The 19453-nt window shown below is 43.0% G+C and overlaps 3 non-coding genes across 3 annotated transcripts; all 3 read left to right on the forward strand.

The window, feature by feature from the left end:
- Positions 1–509: 509 nt before the first annotated feature.
- TRNAS-AGA (transfer RNA serine (anticodon AGA)) lies at positions 510–591 on the forward strand. The gene has a single exon. It is a non-coding gene; the product is annotated as a tRNA-Ser (tRNA).
- Positions 592–2244: 1653 nt separating this feature from the next.
- TRNAS-AGA (transfer RNA serine (anticodon AGA)) lies at positions 2245–2326 on the forward strand. The gene has a single exon. It is a non-coding gene; the product is annotated as a tRNA-Ser (tRNA).
- Positions 2327–18897: 16571 nt separating this feature from the next.
- On the forward strand, positions 18898–18979 carry TRNAS-AGA (transfer RNA serine (anticodon AGA)). Its single transcript has one exon. It is a non-coding gene; the product is annotated as a tRNA-Ser (tRNA).
- Positions 18980–19453: the final 474 nt, after the last annotated feature.

The raw sequence follows: 19453 nt of genomic DNA on the forward strand, positions 1-19453 counted from the left end.
AAATGCGGAGGAGAAAAGCAATAAGGTAGGGTTGAGACCACCTTAAGAATGCAAGGTCTCACAAAAACAAACTAAGGATAACATGAGTAAAACATCAGGTTTCTCTACGGCATTTGGTGAGACAAGTGTGCCTTCTTTTATCTTCCATAAGTGCAATCTTTCCCTGACCCCTTTATTATATAGCTCTTCAAGTAAAAAAGATAAAGCACTTACAGAGGAGCCTCAAATACTCAAAGATGGTAGACTTCTGTAATATGGGCCATAGACTAAAAGCAGCACGAAAACAGAGTGCAATAGGGTCCCAAAAACTTGAGTGCCACATGAGAGTATGCATGAAAGCCTATCCTTTTCCAAACTAGAGATATACTCATGCAATTTTTGTTTTTAGGAGAGAATGTGCCTGCTGAAAAAACCATTATTTTTAAAAAGTGCATTGCAGAATATCAGGAATTTGGTATGGGACACCTTGAAAACTTTCATACAGATTATTTGCACAAAACTTACAGTCAGTTGTTGTGGCCGAGTGGTTAAGGTGATGGACTAGAAATCAATTGGGGTCTCCCCGCGCAGGTTCGAATCCTGCCAACAACGAGAAACATTTTAACATCGGCTACAATTTCAGAAGTTAACCTTTAGAATTTCTTCCATGTCAGTTTTATAAATAGATGGCTTATTTTGGTGTCACTATTGCCCTTTCACATATTTATTATCGCTACCCCTTTCATATCTTTGCTATAACTCTCGTCCTACATTAGCGCTGGTGCAAACACTTCAAATTATTATACCCTGGCTCTCTCAGTCATACCATTCATGCACTTGAAACTTACTTTACCAATAAAAGAAGCAAATAGAAAAATAAAACAAAAGTGCTTGCTGGATTAGGCAAACACACTTCATAAAACTGCATTTTCTTTTCTATTCTCCCCGTGTTACAAGCTTAACTGCTCCCTGTGTAATTTCTCTTAGCCTGCTGTCCCAGGAAGAGAATTTTATCTACAGGCTCTTTCCGTGTTTTTTTCCTAGTGTTTCTTTCCCTTTTCTTAGATTTGTAACTGTTCCTTTACGTGCTCCATTTAGGCGCCATTAATCTCATTTGAGCTCCTTGTACCTGCTGCTGTTTTCTCCACACCTCATACTGTCTTTTCCCTCTTTCTCTCTTTCTCTGAGGTTGGTGGCTACTTTCCAAAGCTTCTGATACCCCAATGTTCCTTCATCTTGTTGTCAGACGTGAAATCGAAAAGCAACCAAATTAACAAGCCTTTACCACTCACACATGGCAGAAGTTTATACTTTAATTCAATGAGCTAAGAAAAGCGTGTTGTGGGGCCCCTACGAGCCATGGTGCTTGCTTCATCATAATTGGGCACGCAGTCATTAGCCACAGCTCTGATCATGGGTCACTGAGGTCAGTTTCAATAATTCCTCAAAAACCTAACCATGCAGTCCCCCCTAACTGTGTAGTTATCTTGCTTTACTGCTGTGTGTGTGATTAGCTGGGAGGAGCTCACGGCAGCATCCTCCCTATAAAAGTGTAGATGGACCGCTCCTTAACTTTTTCTTGCTTCACATACAGATGGCTTGAGGAGGTACAGGGGAGATGCAGGTCTAATAGACAGAATAGAAGATCTGCGCCAGCTGTGTTTCTCTGCATTGGTGTCCCATCACAGGCCCACAAGTGTATATGTGATCTTTGACTTCTGGCAATTCACAAGCAGGCGGCCAGGAAACGGTTTCAGCCTATCAACCACTGAGGAGACAAAGCCTTTGTATAAGGAATGAGGAAGCAATGAACACATTCAGCCTATCACAGGAGTTCCCTGAGTGTTTCGAATTATAAATTCTCCATGTCACTGTATGTTATTGAGCCCAAGAACCTCACCGTGATCGTATAGTGGTTAGTACTCTGCGTAGTGGCCGCAGCAACCTTGGTTCGAATCCGAGTTACGGCATTGTGATTGGCAATGTCACAGCAGTTGGGTTTTTCTTTTACAGAATTACCAAATGTACCAGTTGTTTTTGTAAAATGTCTATTAAAAACAGATCCTTTAAAATATTTAAACAATCTAACGACAAATTATTTAAACACACATGATTATAAGATGTAGCCTTATTTTTGTTTTTAGGAGAGAATGTGCCTGCTGAAAAAAACATTATTTTAAAAAAGTGCATTGCAGAATACCAGGAATTTGCTGTGGGACACCTTGTAAACTTTCATACAGGTTATTTGCACAAAATTCACAGTCAGGTGTTGTGGCCGAGTGGTTAAGGAGATGGACTAGAAATCCATTGGGGTCTCCCCGCGCAGGTTTGAATCCTGCCAACAACGAGAATCTTTTTAACATCGGCTACAATTTCAGAAGTTAACCTTTAGTATTTCTTCCATGTCAGTTTTATAAATAGGTGGCTTATTTTGGTGTCACTATTGCCCTTTCACATATTTATTATCGCTACCCCTTTCATATCTTTGCTATAACTCTCGTCCTACATTAGCGCTGGTGCAAACGCTTCAAATTATTATACCCTGGCTCTCTTAGTCATACCTGTGCATGCACATGAAACTTACTTTACCAATAAAAGAAGCAAATAGAAAAATAAAACAAAAGTGCTTGCTGGATTAGGCAAACACACTTCATAAAACTGCATTTTCTTTTCTATTCTCCCCGTGTTACAAGCTTAACTGCTGCCTGTGTAATTTCTCTTAGCCTGCTGTCCCAGGAAGAGAATATTATCTACAGGCTCTTTCAGTGTTTTTTTCCTAGTCTTTCTTTCCCTTTTCTTAGATTTGTAACTGTTCCTTTACGTGCTCCATTTAGGCGCCATTAATCTCATTTGAGCTCCTTGTACCTGCTGCTGTTTTCTCCACACCTCATACTGTCTTTTCCCTCTTTCTCTCTTTCTCTGAGGTTGGTGGCTACTTTCCAAAGCTTCTGATACCCCAATGTTCCTTCATCTTGTTGTCAGACGTGAATTGGAAAAGCAACCAAATTAACAAGCCTTTACCACTCACACATGGCAGAAGTTTATACTCTAATTCAATGAGCTAAGAAAAGCGTGTTGTGGGGTCCCTACGAGCCATGGTGCTTGCTTCATCATCCACGCAGTCATTAGCCACAGCTCTGATCATGGGTTACTGAGGTCGGTTTCAATGATTCCTCAAAAACCTAACCATGCAGTCCCCCCTAACTGTGTAGTTATCTTGCTTTCCTGCTGTTTGTGTGATTAGATGGGAGGAGCTCACGACAGCATCCTGCCTATAAAAGTGTAGATGGACCGCTCCTTAACTCTTTCTTGCTTCACATACAGATGGCTTGAGGAGGTACAGGGGAGATGCAGGTCTAATAGACAGAATAGAAGATCTGCGCCAGGTGTGTTTCTCTGCATTGGTGTCCCATCACAGGCCCACAAGTGTATGTGTGATCTTTGACTCCTGGTAATTCACAAGCAGGCGGCAAGGAAACGGTTTCAGCCTATCAACCACTGAGGAGACAAAGCCTTTGTATAAGGAATGAGGAAGCAATGAACACATTCAGCCTATCACAGGAGTAGCCCTGAGTGTTCCGAATTATAAATTCTCCATGTCACTGTATGTTATTGAGCCAAGTAGCTAGCCGTGATCGTATAGTGGTTAGTACTCTGAATTGTAGCCGCAGCAACCTCGGTTCGAATCCGAGTCACAGCATTGTGGTTGGCAATGTCACGACAGTTGGGTTTTCTTTTAGAGAATTACCAAATGTAACAGTTATTTTTGTAAAATGTCTATTGAAAACAGATCCTTTTAAATATTTAAACGATCTAACGACAAATTATTTCAACACACATGATTATAAGATGTAGCTATATTGTACCCAATGCTAACCTATGAGAGGGGCAGACCTCACAGTAGTGAAACATGTAATAGACTGTTTGGTACTACCAGGACATGCAAACTACCACAGTACATGTCTTACCTTTTACTTATATAGCATGATGCCACTAGGACTACCTAGGGCCTACCTTAGGGGTTAATTATATGTAATAAAATTGGAGTTTAAGGCTTGGCAAATAGTTTTAAATGGCAAGTCGAAGTGGCAGTACACTGCAGCACAGGCACTGCAGTAGCAGGCTTGAGACAGGTTTGAAATGCTACTTCTAAGGGTCCAACGTCGTTCTCCCAGGCATCTTTAAGGGGAAGTAGGGAGGAGGAGCAGTGCGTAACCAGCGTCTGCTAGATCCGGGACACCTCCTTATCGCCGAGGTCACCCATGAAGACTTTCGCCTCCACTGGGCTGAATTCCAGTAATGACTAGAAACCCGCAATGTTAGGCGCTAATGCATGACGAAATTGTAGATAGCGAAAGAATTGGGTCTTGGGCATTTGGAACGCAGTGCTGAGCTCCTGGAATGATTTGAGGGTGACCCCGGTCAGTACCTGTCCTAGGGACGAGATCCCGATAGCGTCCCATCCACCAAACCCTGTCAACGAGGCTAGCTCGGGTAGCCTCCTGTTCTTCCACAATAGAGTCTCCGCTGTTAATCTGCCCCACCAGCCCATGCGACACAGCGCCCGTCTCCATATAACAAAGACCACTCGCGTGGCACATGGTAGCTTTCGCCGTAGCTTGGCCGAGTATAGGATCGTGTGTAACGTATTATCACCCATCAGCGAGCGCTCTAGGGCGTATGTTGGGTCTCCTCTGTCCCCATACCACCATTCGTTGAGTACCAGCATGTGGGAGGCCTGATAATAAGATAACAGGTCCGATGTGGCCAGGCCACCACAATACGTGGACTGGAAGCACGTCCTCAGCGCCACCCTAGCTGCCCCTCCAGCCCATAGGAAGCGGCTCAAGACAGAGTTAACCTGCCGAAACCACAGGGGAGTGATAAGGTGGGGGTTGTTCGACAGCTGGTATAAGAGGCGCGGGAGTGTGACCATTTTGAAGATCGCAGATCTGCCAAAGATAGTAAGAGGCATCTGAGATCACGTTTTGACATCCGCCTGGACCCTTTCCCACACCGGTACCACGTTACGTTCCCATGCAACGTCCGGGGACTCGGAGAGGAACACTCCTAGGTACTTTATTCCCCCGGCCGCCACCTGCAACGGCGATGCCCAAGGGTCCGCCACTACCCCGCCACCCAACACCCACAGGGTGGATTTACGCGGGTTTAGACAGAGGCCCTATACTTCCCCAAAGATACGCATTATCTCAAAAACTCGGGGGCCCGATCTGTGTAAATTTGTAAGGAAGAAGAGAACATCGTCAGCATATAGTGCGATTCTGTCGGTGAGGTGTCCACCCCATTCAAAGCCCCTCATCTGCGCGTCGATGCGTACCCAAGAGGCCAAGGGCTCAATGGCTAGTGCAAATAAATACGGGGAGAGCGGGCACCCCTGTCGGGTCCCCCGGCCGATTGGAAATCTCTCGGAGTCCGCCCCGGAGACACGTACAGATGCCGTAATATCCGTATAGAGCAATTTGATGTAGGAGATAAACACCGGGCCCAGGTTGAGGCGGGGCAGGAGCGCGAACAGATATGTCCAACTGACCGAGTCAAAGGCTCTATCTATATCCGCTAGTAGTAGGGCCGCCTGTTCTCCCGTGGCCCCAATAGCATCAACCGCCGCCTGTGCTCGCCTGATATTGTGCCGCGTCGCCCTATGTGGCATGAAACCAGCCTGGTCCGGATGGACCAAGTCAGTCACATACGGGAGAAGGCGGTTCGCCAAGGCCTTCTCCAGCAGCTTAGCCTGGTCTCCTGGCCGCAGCGGCCAGGAGACCAGGCAAGTTCAGCTATTCCCGGGCCGGGGAGCAAGCAGGGTCTCACTCCGGGGGGCCCGCACCACCATCCGTCCCGCAGTTGCCCGGCCCAGGCCTCCCTCGCGCTTCACCATCGGGAACCGGGGATCGCCAAAATCGAGGTCCCGGCTTTCAGGTCTCGGCGAAGGCCGCAGTCCGCCACTGGTGTACCTGTGGTGCCTGCACACACGCCACGATCGTGGGGCACGGCCGCACCTTCTCACAGTGCTCCGCAGCCGGTCTATATCCCAGAGCGCGGGCCCCACCGCCGCCACAGCCAGCCGACTCCAGGAGCTCCCGGCTGGGGACCGCTAAAATCGAGGCCCCGGCTGTCCACGTTGCGTGTAGGCCCCGGGGTGCTGCCGCCGCTATCTCCATCACCGAAGATCCGGGAACCAGATTCTCACATCGGAGGGCACCCTTCGCCAGCTAAGCTACTACCTCCGCCACAGGTGTGAGGTGGGATACGGGTCCGGAGGCCAGGATAAACAGACGGATTTATAGCGGGCTGGTGGGAGCTCTAGCAAGCCACGTCCACCATCTTTGCCCTCGTAGCCACGCCAACCGGCAAGTAGTTTTAAATGGCAAGTCGAAGTGGCAGTACACTGCAGCACAGGCACTGCAGTAGCAGGCTTGAGACAGGTTTGAAATGCCACTTCTTTGGGCGGCACAATCAATCCCTGGGTATATGGTATACCACTTTACAAGGGGCTTTCAAGTAAATTAAATCTGTCAGTCAGGTATACTCCAATTACACACATGATTAGGGAAGAAGCACGTGCACTTCAGCACTGATCAGTAGCGATAAAGTGATCAGAGTCCTAAGGCCAACAAAAAGATACAGCAAAATGCGGAGGTGAAAAGCAATAAGGTAGGGTTGAGACCACCTTAAGAATGCAAGGTCTAACAAAAACGAACTAAGGATAACATGAGTAAAACATCAGGTTTCTCTACGGCATTTGGTGAGACAAGTGTGCCTTCTTTTATCTTCCATAAATGCAATCTTTCCCGGACCCCTTTATTATATAGCTCTTCAAGGAAAAAAGATAAAGCACTTACAAAGGAGCCTCAAATACTCAAAGATGGTAGACTTCTGTAATATGGGCCATAGACTAAAAGCAGCACGAAAACAGAGTGCAATAGGGTCCCAAAAACTTGAGTGCCACATGAGAGTATGCATGAAAGCCTATCCTTTTCCAAACTAGAGATATACTCATGCAATTTTTGAGAATGTGCCTGCTGAAAAAAACATTACTTTTAAAAAGTGCATTGCAGAATATCAGGAATTTGCTGTGGGACACCTTGAAAACTTTCATACAGATTATTTTGACAAATCTTACAGTCAGTTTTTGTGGCCGAGTGGTTAAGGCGATGGACTAGAAATTCATTGGGGTCTCTCCGCGCAGGTTTGAATCCTGCCAACAAGGAGAATCTTTTTAACATCGGCTACAATTTCAGAAGTTAACCTTTAGTATTTCTTCCATGTCAGTTTTATAAATAGGTGGCTTATTTTGGTGTCACTATTGCCCTTTCACATATTTTTTATCGCTATTTTTTATCGCTACCCCTTTCATATCTTTGCTATAACTCTCGTCCTACATTAGCGCTGGTGCAAACGCTTCAAATTATTATACCCTGGCTCTCTCAGTCATACCTGTGCATGCACTTGAAACATACTTTACCAATAAAAGAAGCAAATTAAACAAAAGTGCTTGCTGGATTAGGCAAACACACTTCATAAAACTGCATTTTCTTTTCTATTCTCCCCGTGTTACAAGCTTAACTGCTCCCTGTGTAATTTCTCTTATCCTGCTGTCCCAGGAAGAGAATTTTATCTACAGGCTCTTTCTGTGTTTTTTTCCTAGTCTTTCTTTCCCTTTTCTTAGATTTGTAACAGTAACTTTACGTACTCTATTTAGGCGCCATTAATCTCATTTGAGCTCCTTGTACCTGCTGCTGTTTTCTACACACCTCATACTGCCTTTTCCCTCTTTCTCTCTTTCTCTGAGGTTGGTGGCTACTTTCCAAAGCTTCTGATGCCCCAATGTTCCTTCATCTTGTTGTCAGACGTGAATTGGAAAAGCAACCAAATTAACAAGCCTTTACCACTCACACATGGCTGAAGTTTATACTTTAATTCAATGAGCTAAGAAAAGCGTGTTGTGGGGCCCCTACGAGCCATGGTGCTTGCTTCATCATAATTAGGCACGCAGTCATTAGCCACAGCTCTGATCATGGGTCACTGAGGTCAGTTTTAATAATTCCTCAAAAACCTAACTAGGCAGTCCCCCCTAACTGTGTAGTTATCTTGCTTTATTGCTGTTTGTGTGATTAGCTGGGAGGAGCTCACGGCAGCATCTACCCTATAAAAGTGTAGATGGACCGCTCCATAACTCTTTCTTGCTTCACATACAGATGGCTTGAGGAGATACAGGGGAGATGCAGGTCTAATAGACAGAATAGAAGATCTGCGCCAGGTGTGTTTCTCTGCATTGGTGTCCCATCACAGGCCCACAAGTGTATGTGTGATCTTTGACTCCTGGCAGTTCACAAGCAGGCGGCCAGGAAACGGTTTCAGCCTATCAACCACTGAGGAGACAAAGCCTTTGTATAAGGAATGAGGAAGCAATGAACACATTCAGCCTATCACAGGAGTAGGCCTGAGTGTTCCGAATTATAAATTCTCCATGTCACTGCATGTTATTGAGCCCAAGTAGCTCGCCGTGATCGTATAGTGGTTAGTACTCTGCGTTGTGGCCGCAGCAACCTCAGTTTGAATCCGAGTCACGGCATTGTGGTTGGCAATGTCACGACAGTTGGGTTTTTCTTTTACAGAATTACCAAATGCAACAGTTGTTTTTGTAAAATGTCTATTAAAAACAGATCCTTTTGAATATTTAAACGATCTAACGACAAATTATTTAAACACACATGATTATAAGATGTAGCTAGATTGTACCTACTGACATAAATTATCGTTCTTGAACCTATTTGTGGTGGGAGGAACGGAGCTCTCCCCCTGGCCAATCAGAATGCAGATTAATGCAGTTGCAGTTGAGTGACCTGTGTTGTGGCTGTCTAGAGGGAATGCACAAATGTAGCTGTCTCGCAGCCCAATCCAGACGTCAATTGGAGACAGGTTTTCAGGAAAATAGAGCAGTAAGTGCAGAGAAATGCTCACTCTCTAAAAATGGCATTTATAAAATAGTAAAGTTAAATCCAACCTCACCAGTAAATAGGATTTATCAATAAATAAATAAAGCTTCTCCTCTCTGATATGGAATTACCCCCCAAAAAGTATAAGGGAATACCCAATTCTAGCCTATGAGAGGGGCAGACCTCACAGTAGTGAAAATGTAATAGACTGTTTGGTACTACCAGGACATGCAAACTACCACAGTACATGTCTTACCTTTTACTTACATAGCATGATGCCCCTAGGACTACCTAGGGCTACCTTAGGGGTTAATTATATGTAATAAAATTGGAGTTTAAGGCTTGGCAAGTAGTTTTAAATGGCAAGTCGAAGTGGCAGTACACTGCAGCACAGGCACTGCAGTAGCAGGCTTGAGTCAGGTTTGAAATGCTACTTCTTTGGGCGGCACAATCAGTCCCTGGGTATATGGTATACCACTTTACAAGGGGCTTTCAAGTAAATTAAATCTGTCAGTCAGGTATACTCCAAATACACACATGATTAGGGAAGAAGCACGTGCACTTCAGCACTGATTAGTAGCGATAAAGTGATCAGAGTCCTAAGGCCAACAAAAAGATACAGCAAAATGCGGAGGTGAAAAGCAATAAGGTAGGGTTGAGACCACCTTAAGAATGCAAGGTCTAACAAAAACGAACTAAGGATAACATGAGTAAAACATCAGGTTTCTCTACGGCATTTGGTGAGACAAGTGTACCTTCTTTTATCTTCCATAAATGCAATCTTTCCCGGACACCTTTATTATATAGCTCTTCAAGGAAAAAAGATAAAGCACTTACCAAGGAGCCTCAAATACTCAAAGATGGTAGACTTCTGTAATATGGGCCATAGACTAAAAGGAGCACGAAAACAGAGTGCAATAGGGTCCCAAAAACTTGAGTGCCACATGAGAGTATGCATGAAAGCCTATCCTTTTCCAAACTAGAGATATACTCATGCCATTTTTGTTTTTAGGAGAGAATGTGCCTGCTGAAAAAAACATTACTTTTAAAAAGTGCATTGCAGAATATCAGGAATTTGCTGTGGGACACCTTGAACACTTTCATACAGATTATTTTCACAAATCTTACAGTCAGTTGCTGTGGCCGAGTGGTTAAGGCGATGGACTAGAAATTCATTGGGGTCTCTCCGCGCAGGTTTGAATCCTGCCAACAAGGAGAATCTTTTTAACATCGGCTACAATTTCAGAAGTTAACCTTTAGTATTTCTTCCATGTCAGTTTTATAAATAGGTGGCTTATTTTGGTGTCACTATTGCCCTTTCACATATTTTTTATCGCTATTTTTTATCGCTACCCCTTTCATATCTTTGCTATAACTCTCGTCCTACATTAGCGCTGGTGCAAACGCTTCAAATTATTATACCCTGGCTCTCTCAGTCATACCTGTGCATGCACTTGAAACATACTTTACCAATAAAAGAAGCAAATTAAACAAAAGTGCTTGCTGGATTAGGCAAACACACTTCATAAAACTGCATTTTCTTTTCTATTCTCCCCGTGTTACAAGCTTAACTGCTCCCTGTGTAATTTCTCTTATCCTGCTGTCCCAGGAAGAGAATTTTATCTACAGGCTCTTTCTGTGTTTTTTTCCTAGTCTTTCTTTCCCTTTTCTTAGATTTGTAACAGTAACTTTACGTACTCTATTTAGGCGCCATTAATCTCATTTGAGCTCCTTGTACCTGCTGCTGTTTTCTACACACCTCATACTGCCTTTTCCCTCTTTCTCTCTTTCTCTGAGGTTGGTGGCTACTTTCCAAAGCTTCTGATGCCCCAATGTTCCTTCATCTTGTTGTCAGACGTGAATTGGAAAAGCAACCAAATTAACAAGCCTTTACCACTCACACATGGCTGAAGTTTATACTTTAATTCAATGAGCTAAGAAAAGCGTGTTGTGGGGCCCCTACGAGCCATGGTGCTTGCTTCATCATAATTAGGCACGCAGTCATTAGCCACAGCTCTGATCATGGGTCACTGAGGTCAGTTTTAATAATTCCTCAAAAACCTAACCATGCAGTCCCCCCTAACTGTGTAGTTATCTTGCTTTATTGCTGTTTGTGTGATTAGCTGGGAGGAGCTCACGGCAGCATCCTCCCTATAAAAGTGTAGATGGACCGCTCCATAACTCTTTCTTGCTTCACATACAGATGGCTTGAGGAGATACAGGGGAGATGCAGGTCTAATAGACAGAATAGAAGATCTGCGCCAGGTGTGTTTCTCTGCATTGGTGTCCCATCACAGGCCCACAAGTGTATGTGTGATCTTTGACTCCTGGCAGTTCACAAGCAGGCGGCCAGGAAACGGTTTCAGCCTATCAACCACTGAGGAGACAAAGCCTTTGTATAAGGAATGAGGAAGCAATGAACACATTCAGCCTATCACAGGAGTAGGCCTGAGTGTTCCGAATTATAAATTCTCCATGTCACTGCATGTTATTGAGCCCAAGTAGCTCGCCGTGATCGTATAGTGGTTAGTACTCTGCGTTGTGGCCGCAGCAACCTCAGTTTGAATCCGAGTCACGGCATTGTGGTTGGCAATGTCACGACAGTTGGGTTTTTCTTTTACAGAATTACCAAATGCAACAGTTGTTTTTGTAAAATGTCTATTAAAAACAGATCCTTTTGAATATTTAAACGATCTAACGACAAATTATTTAAACACACATGATTATAAGATGTAGCTAGATTGTACCTACTGACATAAATTATCGTTCTTGAACCTATTTGTGGTGGGAGGAACGGAGCTCTCCCCCTGGCCAATCAGAATGCAGATGAATGCAGTTGCAGTTGAGTGACCTGTGTTGTGGCTGTCTAGAGGGAATGCACAAATGTAGCTGTCTCGCAGCCCAATCCAGACGACAATTGGAGACAGGTTTTCAGGCAAATAGAGCAGTAAGTGCAGAGAAATGCTCACTCTCTAAAAATGGCATTTATAAAAGAGTAAAGTTAAATCCAACCTCACCAGTAAATAGGATTTATCAATAAATAAATAAAGCTTCTCCTCTCTGATATGGAATTACCCCCCAAAAAGTATAAGGGAATACCCAATGCTAACCTATGAGAGGGGCAGACCTCACAGTAGTGAAAAATGTAATAGACTGTTTGGTACTACCAGGACATGCAAACTACCACAGTACATGTCTTACCTTTTACTTACATAGCATGATGCCCCTAGGACTACCTAGGGCCTACCTTAGGGGTTAATTATATGTAATAAAATTGGAGTTTAAGGCTTGGCAAATAGTTTTAAATGGCAAGTCGAAGTGGTAGTACACTGCAGCACAGGCACTGCAGTAGCAGGCTTGAGACAGGTTTGAAATGCTACTTCTTTGGGCGGCACAATCAGTCCCTGGGTATATGGTATACCACTTTACAAGGGGCTTTCAAGTAAATTAAATCTGTCAGTCAGGTATACTCCAAATACACACATGATTAGGGAAGAAGCACGTGCACTTCAGCACTGATTAGTAGCGATAAAGTGATCAGAGTCCTAAGGCCAACAAAAAGATACAGCAAAATGCGGAGGTGAAAAGCAATAAGGTAGGGTTGAGACCACCTTAAGAATGCAAGGTCTAACAAAAACGAACTAAGGATAACATGAGTAAAACATCAGGTTTCTCTACGGCATTTGGTGAGACAAGTGTACCTTCTTTTATCTTCCATAAATGCAATCTTTCCCGGACACCTTTATTATATAGCTCTTCAAGGAAAAAAGATAAAGCACTTACCAAGGAGCCTCAAATACTCAAAGATGGTAGACTTCTGTAATATGGGCCATAGACTAAAAGGAGCACGAAAACAGAGTGCAATAGGGTCCCAAAAACTTGAGTGCCACATGAGAGTATGCATGAAAGCCTATCCTTTTCCAAACTAGAGATATACTCATGCCATTTTTGTTTTTAGGAGAGAATGTGCCTGCTGAAAAGAACATTACTTTTAAAAAGTGCATTGCAGAATATCAGGAATTTGCTGTGGGACACCTTGAAAACTTTCATACAGATTATTTTCACAAATCTTACAGTCAGTTGCTGTGGCCGAGTGGTTAAGGCGATGGACTAGAAATTCATTGGGGTCTCTCCGTGCAGGTTTGAATCCTGCCAACAAGGAGAATCTTTTTAACATCGGCTACAATTTCAGAAGTTAACCTTTAGTATTTCTTCCATGTCAGTTTTATAAATAGGTGGCTTATTTTGGTGTCACTATTGCCCTTTCACATATTTTTTATTGCTATTTTTTATCGCTACCCCTTTCATATCTTTGCTATAACTCTCGTCCTACATTAGCGCTGGTGCAAACGCTTCAAATTATTATACCCTGGCTCTCTCAGTCATACCTGTGCATGCACTTGAAACATACTTTACCAATAAAAGAAGCAAATTAAACAAAAGTGCTTGCTGGATTAGGCAAACACACTTCATAAAACTGCATTTTCTTTTCTATTCTCCCCGTGTTACAAGCTTAACTGCTCCCTGTGTAATTTCTCTTATCCTGCTGTCCCAGGAAGAGAATTTTATCTACAGGCTCTTTCTGTGTTTTTTTCCTAGTCTTTCTTTCCCTTTTCTTAGATTTGTAACTGTTCCTTTACGTACTCTATTTAGGCGCCATTAATCTCATTTGAGCTCCTTGTACCTGCTGCTGTTTTCTACACACCTCATACTGCCTTTTCCCTCTTTCTCTCTTTCTCTGAGGTTGGTGGCTACTTTCCAAAGCTTCTGATGCCCCAATGTTCCTTCATCTTGTTGTCAGACGTGAATTGGAAAAGCAACCAAATTAACAAGCCTTTACCACTCACACATGGCTGAAGTTTATACTTTAATTCAATGAGCTAAGAAAAGCGTGTTGTGGGGCCCCTACGAGCCATGGTGCTTGCTTCATCATAATTAGGCACGCAGTCATTAGCCACAGCTCTGATCATGGGTCACTGAGGTCAGTTTTAATAATTCCTCAAAAACCTAACCATGCAGTCCCCCCTAACTGTGTAGTTATCTTGCTTTATTGCTGTTTGTGTGATTAGCTGGGAGGAGCTCACGGCAGCATCCTCCCTATAAAAGTGTAGATGGACCGCTCCATAACTCTTTCTTGCTTCACATACAGATGGCTTGAGGAGATACAGGGGAGATGCAGGTCTAATAGACAGAATAGAAGATCTGCGCCAGGTGTGTTTCTCTGCATTGGTGTCCCATCACAGGCCCACAAGTGTATGTGTGATCTTTGACTCCTGGCAGTTCACAAGCAGGCGGCCAGGAAACGGTTTCAGCCTATCAACCACTGAGGAGACAAAGCCTTTGTATAAGGAATGAGGAAGCAATGAACACATTCAGCCTATCACAGGAGTAGGCCTGAGTGTTCCGAATTATAAATTCTCCATGTCACTGCATGTTATTGAGCCCAAGTAGCTCGCCGTGATCGTATAGTGGTTAGTACTCTGTGTTGTGGCCGCAGCAACCTCAGTTTGAATCCGAGTCACGGCATTGTGGTTGGCAATGTCACGACAGTTGGGTTTTTCTTTTACAGAATTACCAAATGCAACAGTTGTTTTTGTAAAATGTCTATTAAAAACAGATCCTTTTGAATATTTAAACGATCTAACGACAAATTATTTAAACACACATGATTATAAGATGTAGCTAGATTGTACCTACTGACATAAATTATCGTTCTTGAACCTATTTGTGGTGGGAGGAACGGAGCTCTCCCCCTGGCCAATCAGAATGCAGATGAATGCAGTTGCAGTTGAGTGACCTGTGTTGTGGCTGTCTATAGGGAATGCACAAATGTAGCTGTCTCGCAGCCCAATCCAGACGACAATTGGAGACAGGTTTTCAGGCAAATAGAGCAGTAAGTGCAGAGAAATGCTCACTCTCTAAAAATGGCATTTATAAAAGAGTAAAGTTAAATCCAACCTCACCAGTAAATAGGATTTATCAATAAATAAATAAAGCTTCTCCTCTCTGATATGGAATTACCCCCCAAAAAGTATAAGGGAATACCCAATGCTAACCTATGAGAGGGGCAGACCTCACAGTAGTGAAAAATGTAATAGACTGTTTGGTACTACCAGGACATGCAAACTACCACAGTACATGTCTTACCTTTTACTTACATAGCATGATGCCCCTAGGACTACCTAGGGCCTACCTTAGGGGTTAATTATATGTAATAAAATTGGAGTTTAAGGCTTGGCAAATAGTTTTAAATGGCAAGTCGAAGTGGTAGTACACTGCAGCACAGGCACTGCAGTAGCAGGCTTGAGACAGGTTTGAAATGCTACTTCTTTGGGCGGCACAATCAGTCCCTGGGTATATGGTATACCACTTTACAAGGGGCTTTCAAGTAAATTAAATCTGTCAGTCAGGTATACTCCAAATACACACATGATTAGGGAAGAAGCACGTGCACTTCAGCACTGATTAGTAGCGATAAAGTGATCAGAGTCCTAAGGCCAACAAAAAGATACAGCAAAATGCGGAGGTGAAAAGCAATAAGGTAGGGTTGAGACCACCTTAAGAATGCAAGGTCTAACAAAAACGAACTAAGGATAACATGAGTAAAACATCAGGTTTCTCTACGGCATTTGGTGAGACAAGTGTGCCTTCTTTTATCTTCCATACATGCAATCTTTCCCGGACCCCTTCATTATATAGCTCTTCAAGGAAAAAAGATAATGTACTTACAAAGGAGTCCCAAATACTCAAAGATGGTAGATTTCTGTAATGTGGGCCATAGATTAAAAGCAGCGCGAAAACAGAGTGCAATAGGGTCCAAAACATTGAGTGCCACATGAGAGTATGCATGAAAGCCTATCCTTTTCCAAACTAGAGATTTACTCATGCCATTTTTGTTTTTAGGAGAGAATGTGCCTGCTGGAAAAAACATTGTTTTTAAAAAGTGCATTGCAGAATATCAGGAATTTGCTGTGGGACACCTTGAAAACTTTCATAGAGATTATTTGTACAAAGTTTACAGTAAGTTGTTGTGGCCGAGTGGTTAAGGCGATGGACTAGAAAGCCATTGGGGTCTCCCCATGCAGGTTTGGATCCTGCTAACAACGACAATCTTTTTATCACCAGCTACAATTTCAGAAGTTAACCTTTAGTATTTCTTCCATGTCAGTTTTATTAATAGTTGGCTTATTTTGGTGTCACTATTGCCTCTTCATATATTTATTATCGCTACCCCTTTCATGTCTTTGCCATAGCTATCTTCCTACATTAGCGCAGGTGCAAATGTTTCAAATTATGATACCCTGGCTCTCTCAGACATACCTGCGTGTGCACTTGAAACTTACTTTACAAATAAAAGAAGCAAATATAGAAATAGAACAAAAGTGCTTGCTTGATTAGGCAAACACACTTCATAAAACTGCATTTTCTTTTTTATTCTCCCCCGTGTTACAAGCTTAACTGCTCCCTGTGTAATTTCTCTTAACCTGCTGTCCCAGGAAGAGAATTTTATCTACAGGCTCTTTTTGTGTTTTTCTCTAGTTTTTCTTTCCCTTTTCTTAGCTGTGTAACTGTTCCTTTACGTGCTCTATTTAGGCGCCATTAATCTCATTTGAGCTCCTGGTACCTGCTGCTGTTTTCTCCACCCCTCATACTTCCTTTTCCCTCTTTCTCTCTTTCTCTGTGGTTGGTGGCTACTTTCCAAAGCTTCCGATGCCCCATGGTTCCTTAATCTTGTCGTCAGTCGTGAATTGGAAAAGGAACCAAATTATCAAGCCTTTACCACTCACACATGGCAGAAGTTTATACTTTAATTCAATGAGCTAAGAAAAGCATGCTGTGGGGCCCCTATGAGACATGGTGCTTGCTTCATCATAATTAGGCACGCAGTCATTAGCCACAGGTCTGCTCATGGGTCACTGAGGTCAGTTTCAATAATTACTCAAAGTCATAACCATGCAGTCCCCCCTAACTCTGTAGTTATCTTGCTTTACTGCTGTTTGTGTGATTAGCTGGGAGGAGCTCACGGCAGCATCCTCCCTAGCAAAGTGTAGATAGCCCGCTCCTTAACTCTTTCTTGCTTCACATACAGATGGCTTGAAAGGTACAGGGGAGATGCAGGTCTAATAGACAGATAGAAGATCTGCGCCTGGTGGGTTTCTCTGCATTGGTATCCCATCACAGGCCCACAAGTGTATGTGTGATCTTTGACTCCTGGCAGTTCACAAGCAGGTGGCCAGGAAACGGTTTCAGCCTATCAACCACTGGTGAAATACAGCCTTTTTATAAGGAATGAGGTAGGAATGAATACATCCAGCCTATCACAGGAGTAGCACTGAGTGTTCCGAATTATAAATTCTCCATGTCACTGTACATTGTCGAGCTCAAGTAGCTCGCTGTGATCGTATAGTGGTTAGTACTCTGCGTTGTGGCTGCAGCAACCTCGGTTCGAATACGAGTCACGGCATGGTGGTTGGCAATGTCACGGCAGTTGGGTTTTGCTTTTACAGAATTAGCAGATGTACCTGTGGTTTTTGTGTAATGTCAATTAAAAACAGATGCTTTTAAATATTTAAACGATCTAACGACAAATTATTTAAACTCACATGATTATAAGCTGTAGCTATATTGTACTAACTGACATGAATTATCTTCTTGAAACTATTAGGGGTAGGGGGTAGCAGACCTCTCCCCCATGCCAACCAGAATGCAGATGAATGCAGTTGCAGTTGACTGACCTGTGTTGTGGCTGCCTAGAGGGAATGCACAAATGTAGCCGTCACGAAGCCCAATCCAGACATGTATTGGAGACAGGTTTTCAGGGAAATAGAGCAGTAAGTGCAGAGAAATGTTCACTCTCTAAAAGTGGCATTTATAAAATAGTAAAGTTAAATCCAACCTCACCAGTAAGTAGGATTTATCAATAAATAAATAAAGCTTCTCCTCTCTGATATGGAATTACCAAATAAAAAGTATAAGGGAATACCCAATGCTGACCTATGAGAGGGGTAGACCTCATAGTAGTGAAAAATGAAACAGAGTGTTTGGTACTACCAGGACCTGCAAACTACCACAGTACATATCTTACCTTTTACTTACATAGCATCATGCCCCTAGGACTACCTAGGACCTACCTTAGGGGTTACGTAAAAGTAATAAAATTGGAGTTTAAAGCTTGCCAAGTAGTTTTAAAGGCCAAGTCGAAGTGGCAGTACACTGCAACTCAGGCGTTGCAGTGGCAGGCTTGAGACAGGCTTGAAAGGCTACTTCTTTGGGTGGCACAATCAGTCCCTGGGTATATGGTATACCACTTTGCAAGGGGCATTCAAGTAAATTAAATCTGTCAGTCAGGTATACTCCGATTACACACATGTTTAGGGAAGAAGCACGGGCACTTCAGCACTGATTAGTAGTGATACAGTGATCAGCGTCCTAAAGCCAACAAAAAGATGCAGCAAAACGCGGAGGTGAAAAGCAAAAAGGTAGGGTTGAGACCACCTTAAGGATGCCAGGTCTATCGAAAACCAACTAAGGATAACATGAGTAAAACATCAGGTTTCTCTACGGCATTTGATGAGACAAGTGGGCCTTCCTTTATTTTCCATTCAAGCAATGTTTCCCGGACCCCTTTATTATATAGCTCTTCAAGGAAAAAAGATAAAGCACTTACAAAGGAGTCCCAAATACTCAAAGATGGTAGATTTCTGTAATATGGGTCATAGATTAAAAGCAGCGCGAAAACAGAGTGCAATAGGGTCCAAAACATTGAGTGCCACATGAGAGAATGAATGCAAGCCTATCCTTTTCCAAACTAGAGATTTACTCATGCCATTTTTGTTTTTAAGAGAGAATGTGCCTGCTGGAAAAAACATTGTTTTTAAAAAGTGCATTGCAGAATATCAGGAATCTGCTGTGGAACACCTTGAAAAATTCATAGAAATTATTTGTACAAAGTTTACAGTTAGTTGTTGTGGCCGAGTGGTTAAGGCGATGGACTAGAAATCCATTGGGGTCTCCCCGCGCAGGTTCGAATCCTGCCACCAACGACAATCTTTTTATCACCAGCTACAATTTCAGAAGTTAGCCTTTAGTATTTCTTCCATGTCAGTTTTATTAATAGGTGGCTTATTTTGGTGTCACTATTGCCTCTTCATATATTTATTATCGCTACCCCTTTCATGTCTTTGCCATAGCTCTCTTCCTACATTAGCGCAGGTGCAAACACTTCAAATTACGATACCCTGGCTCTCTCAGCCATACCTGGGTGTGCACTTGAAACTTACTTTATATATAAAAGAAGCAAATAGAGAAATAGAACAAAAGTGCTTGCTTGATTAGGCAAACACACTTCATAAAACTGCATTTTCTTTTTTATTCTCCCCTGTGTTACAAGCTTAATTGCTCCCTGTGTAATTTCTCTTAACCTGCTGTCCCAGGAAGAGAATTTTATCTACAGCCTCTTTTTGTGTTTTCCCCTAGTTTTTCTTTCCCTTTTCTTAGCTGTGTAACTGTTCCTTTAT

This window comes from Lissotriton helveticus, chromosome 12 (assembly GCF_964261635.1).
Source record: "Lissotriton helveticus chromosome 12, aLisHel1.1, whole genome shotgun sequence".
Classification (NCBI taxonomy): domain Eukaryota; kingdom Metazoa; phylum Chordata; class Amphibia; order Caudata; family Salamandridae; genus Lissotriton; species Lissotriton helveticus.